We start from the raw sequence: 6,000 nt of genomic DNA, 5'->3' as shown, positions 1-6,000 counted from the left end.
GCCTTACTAAAGTCCATATAGACAACATCCACTGCTTTACCCTCGTCAATTTCCCCAGTAACCTCTTCAAAAAATTCAAGAAGATTAGTCAAACATGACCTTCCAGGCACAAATCCATGTTGACTGTTCCTAATCAGACCCTGTTTATCCAGATGCTTATATATATTATCTCTAAGTATCTTTTCCATTAATTTGCCCACCACAGAAGTCAAATTAACAGGTCTATAATTGCTAGGTTTACTCTTAGAACCCTTTTTAAACAATGGAACAACATGCGCAGTACGCCAATCCTCGGGGACTATTCCCGTTTCTAATGACATTTGAAATATTTCTGTCATAGCCCCGGCTATTTCTACACTAACTTCCCTCAATGTCCTAGGGAATATCCTGTCAGGACCTGGAGAATTATCCACTTTTATATTTTTCAAAAGTGTCAGTACTTCTTTTACTTTGAAACTCATAGTATCCATAACTACTCTACTCGTTTCCCTTACCTCACATAATTCAATATCCTTCTCCTTGGTGAATACCGAAGAAAAGAAATTGTTCAATATCTCCCCCATCTCTTTTGGCTCTGCAGATAGCTGCCCACTCTGTTTCTCCAATGGACCAATTTTATCCCTCGTTATCCTTTTGCTATTAATATAGCTGTAGAAACCCTTTGGATTTACTTTCACCTTACTTGCCAAAGCAACCTCATATCTTCTTTTAGCTTTTCTAATTTTTTTCTTAAGATTCTTTTTACATTCCTTATACTCCACAAGCACCTCCTTTACTTCATGCTGCCTATAATTATTGTAGATCTCCCTCTTTTTCCGAACAAGATGTCCAATTTCCCTTGAAAACCAGGGCTCTTTCCAATTTTTACTGTTTCCTTTCAACCGAACAGGAACATAAAGATTCTGTACTCTTAAAATTTCCCCTTTAAATGTCCACCATTTCTCTTCTACATCTTTCCCATAAAACAAAATGTCCCAGTCCACTCCTTTTAAATCATCTCGCATCTCATCAAAGTTAGCCTTTCTCCAATCAAAAATCTCAACCCTAGGTCCAGTTCTGACCTTCTCCATAATTATATTGAAACTAATGGTATTGTGATCACTGGACCCGAAGTGCTCCCCAACGCATACCTCCGCCACCTGTCCCGTCTCATTTCCTAACAGGAGGTCCAGCACTGCCCCTCCTCTAGTAGGTACCTCTATGTATTGCTGCAAAAAAACTATCCTGCACACATTTTACAAACTCCAAACCATCCAGCCCATTTACAGAATGTGTTTCCCAGTCTATGTGTGGAAAGTTGAAATCTCCCACAATCACTACCTTGTGCTTACTACTAATATCTGCTATCTCCTTACATATTTGCTCTTCCAATTCTCGTTCCCCATTTGGCGGTCTATAATACACCCCTATAAGTGTTGCTACACCTTTCCCACTTCTCAGTTCCACCCAAATAGCCTCCCTAGATGAGCCCTCCAATCTATCCTGCCAAAGCACTGCTGTAATATCTTCCCTGACTAGCAATGCAACACCTCCACCTCTTGCCCCTCCAATTCTATCACACCTGAAGCAACGAAATCCTGGAATATTTAGTTTCCAATCACAGCCCTCCTGCAACCATGTTTCACTGATCGCCACAACATCATACTTCCAGGTGTCTATCCAGACTCTAAGCTAATCCACCTTTCTTACAATGCTCCTAGCATTAAAATATGCACATTTAAGAAACCCCCCGTCTCTTCTTCTCTGTTTATTTCCTTTTTTTTTCTCTCTCCTCTTGTGTCCGAGTGCTTCCCTTTTCTGCTTCCTGCCTCCCATTCTGTCTACTAGCTTTCTCTATTTGAGTCCCTCGCCCCAACCATTCTAGTTTAAAGTCTCCCCAGTGACCTTTGCAAATTTCCCCGCCAGGATATTGGTCCCCCTCGGGTTCAAGTGCAACCCATCCTTTCTGTACAGGTCCCACCTTCCCCAAAAGAAGTCCCAATGATCCAGAAACTTGAATCCCTGCCCTCTGCACCAGTCTTTCAGCCACGCATTTATCCTCCACCTGGCTCCATTCTTACTCTCACTGTCGCGTGGTACAGGCAGTAATCCTGAGATTGTTACCTTTTTGGTCCTTTTCCTTAACTCTCCTCCCAACTCCCTAAATCCTCCCTTCAGGACCTCTTCGCTTTTTTTACCTATGTCATTTGTACCAATATGTACCACGACCTCAGGCTCCTCTCCCTCTGATTTCAGGATATCTTGGATGCGTTGAGACACGTCCGAGACCTTGGCACCAGGGAGGCAGACCACCACCCTGGACTCCCGACTGCGTCCACAGAAACGCCTATCCGATCCCCTAACAATAGAGTCCCCAATTACTATTGCCCTCTTCTTTTTTTCCCTACCTTTCGGAGCAACAGGGCCGGTCTCTGTGCTGGAGGCCCGTCCGCTGTTGCTACCCCCGGGTAGGCTGTCATCCTCATCCGTACTCAAACAGGAGTACTTATTTGCAAGGTGTACCGACATTGGAGTACTCCCTCGTTCCTGCCTCTGCCCCTTGCCCTTCCTTAGCGTGACCCACATGTCTCTCTCCCGTGGTTTTGGAGTGACCACCTCCCTATAACTCCCCTCTATGACCTCGTCACTCTCCCTGACCAGACAGAGGTAAGAAGGAAAATCTGAGAATATCTCAGGTCATCATTCAACGAAGCACGCTATTAATGACAACATTCTTGGGCGATGTTCCATCCTTCAGGAAACCTTTGACATTTCCCTTCATATTTCTGTTGAGCTAGTATGTTGGGCCGAAGGTACTGGTTTCCAGAGGGCTAGTATGGAGTTTGTGGGCGGAATGGATTTTTGGGCTGGCAGCTCAGTCACTGAGGGCTGGCAGCTCAGTCACTGAGGCCTGTACTGGCAGGGGGGCACCAAAATGCTTAGTGTTGCTGAAGACATCTGTAAGAGTTCTGTCCACAACTTCAAAGCATTCTCTCCTAATCATTGGACATTCATCCCAAAAAATGACTTTCACTTGCCTCGTAAAATGTGCCGTCTTAGAGTTCTTCTCGATGTTGCACAATGTATCCTCGGCCACTTGGATGGGTATCTTGAATCGAGAATGTGTAGTTCTTCCACCGGGCAGAAATGTAGCTGCTATCCTAGAGGATACTACAGCAATAGCCACATCACCTTGACCTCTAACATTTCCTGACATGATGTTGAAAAAGCAGCCGAAAGACAATTTCAGTTGTTAATGAACACCGAAGATTTTGTGCAAAACAATTTTTTGAGGTGGGGGCTGTCAGGGTGGGGTAGGGGGTGGTAAACATCATGCAGCCAAGGGAGGGGCACAGCTTCAGGTGGGGGTTCTCGTGAGCTGATGAGAAATGGGGGGGGGGGGGGGGCACATGCAGGGGATGAGGGCAGCTTCAGTAGGGGGTGCATCCTATAGCCAGGTGGAGGGCAGCATCTTGAGGTGGGGGATGTCAGTGGAGGAGAGGGGGCAGTGAGCGATTTACTCATGACCTGTGGACTCACTCACTGCCTTGGGATTAACTCATGGACTTTGGACTGACTCTCACAGCTTGTGGACTGACTGATGCCCGACTTCTGGAGTCATGTCTGACTTTTGTAAACTGAAAACGGTAACATCTACATTGAGGAACAGCTTATTCCTGACAGCCATCATGCTATTAAACTTAACAAATAAGCTCTGAACTACGAAATACTATATTATTTCACACACACACACATATATATTCACACGCATTCACACACATATGCACACACACTCACACATATATTCACACACATTCACTCACACACATATTCAGACACACACGTACACACACACATATACACACGCACATATTCACACACACATACACATTCACACACACACACATATTCACACGCACACACATTCTCATGCACATATTCACACACACATACAGACTCATTCACGCACACACAAACTCAATGACACACACATTCACACAAAGACCCACACACATATAGATTCATACACACACACACACACACACACCCACACGGACTCACTCACACACACACAGACTCAATCACACACACATACACAGACTTATCCCTCTCCTCAAGACACTGCCCTATGGGTGGTAAATGTGCAGCCAAGGGCAGCTTCAGGCGGGGGTTGTCGTGAACTGATGAGAAGGGGGTGGGGTGTCCTCATGCAGGGGATGTGGACAGCTTCAGTAGGGGGTGCGTCCTATAGCATGGCAGCGGGCAGCATCTTGAGGTGGGGGATGTCAGTGGAGGAGGGGGGCAGTGACTCGGGACTCGGGACCCCCCCCCCCCTCCCAAGACACTCCTCCGACAGGAAAAACACTATGACTGTATGCAATTAAATAGATTTATTTATTGAAATCATATTCAATGTCGCTCTTCCAGGCAGTTGCTAACTGCATTTCGTTCTTTCTGTACTATACACTGACACAATGACAATTAAAGTTGAATTTGAATCTGAATTTGAATCGGACAGCAATGGCGGCCAGATCTCACACAATGCAAAGGGAGGGAGAAAGTGGCCCAGCGCCGACCGGTTGCCGTGTCAGTGCGCATGTGTAAGGCGGCCGGCCGAACCGAGCGCAGGCGCAGACCCGAGACCCGAGTGCAGCCCCGAGCCCCGAGTGGAGCCCCGAGCGCCGAGCCGGGCCTCGGGAACAACTGCAGGTGCTGGAAAGTCGAAGGTGGGTAAAAATGCTGGAGAAACTCAGCGGGTGCAGCAGCATCATCGATGTGGAGCGAAGGAAATAGGTGACGTTTCAGGCCGAAACCCTTCTTCAGACTGCAGATGCTGGTTTACACCGAACACCGAAAAATCGCGCATGTGGGACAGGCGGCATCTCTCTGGAGCCCCGAGCGCAGACCCGACCCGAGCGCAGACCCCAGACCCGAGCACAGACCCCAGACCCGAACCCCCAGAGCCGAGCCCAGACCCCAGACCCCAGCCCAGATCCCAGCCCCGAACCCAGACCCCAGACCCGAGCCCAGCTCCCGCCAGCCCATCATCTTTATAGGGTCGCTGGCGCCAAATGCTACAGTAACAGTAGGGTCGGGATCACCTGCAGGGGGGGGGGGGGGACGACTCCAGGACATAAGGTGCTACAGTAACGGGGGGGGGGGGGGGACCCCAGGACATAAAGTGCTACAGTAACGGGGGGGGGGGGGGACCCCAGGACCTAAGGTGCTACAGTAACAGGGGGGGGGGGGGCTCCAGCACATAACCATATAACCATATAATATAACAATTACAGCACGGAAACAGGCCATCTCGACCCTTCTAGTCCATGCCGAACACGTATTCTCCCCTAGTCCCATATACCTGCGCTCAGACCATAACCCTCCATTCCTTTCCCGTCCATATAACTATCCAATTCATTTTTAAATGATAAAAACGAACCTGCCTGCACCACCTTCACTGGAAGCTCATTCCACACAGCCACCACTCTCTGAGTAAAGAAGTTCCCCCTCATGTTACCCCTAAACTTCTGTCCCTTAATTCTCAATTCATGTCCCCTTGTTTGAATCTTCCCTACTCTCAATGGGAAAAGCTTATCCACGTCAACTCTGTCTATCCCTCTCATCATTTTAAAGACCTCTATCAAGTCCCCCCTTAACCTTCTGCGCTCCAAAGAATAAAGCCCTAACTTGTTCAACCTTTCTCTGTAACTTAGTTGCTGAAACCCAGGCAACATTCTAGTAAATCTCCTCCGTACTCTCTCTATTTTGTTGACTACAGTAAATAAAGTGCTACAGTAACAGCTAAAGATTATTGAGTATTTATTTATTTATTTATTTCAGACAGAATAAAAGAACAAAAGGCAAGTATGAAACAGCATACAAAAAACAAAACAAAAAACACATATAAAGTGTCACAAACAATATCTATAAATAAATGAAATCATATGTTTCCGAAAAGGAGCAGGAAGCAGCCAAAGCTTATTAATTCCTACCCCTTATTCAACTGCTTGTAATTATCTT

The sequence above is a fragment of the Amblyraja radiata genome, chromosome 30, assembly GCF_010909765.2.
Source record: "Amblyraja radiata isolate CabotCenter1 chromosome 30, sAmbRad1.1.pri, whole genome shotgun sequence".
Lineage (NCBI taxonomy): Eukaryota > Metazoa > Chordata > Chondrichthyes > Rajiformes > Rajidae > Amblyraja > Amblyraja radiata.
The sequence above is the reverse complement of the archived record's forward strand: the minus strand, read 5'-3'. Positions refer to the sequence as shown.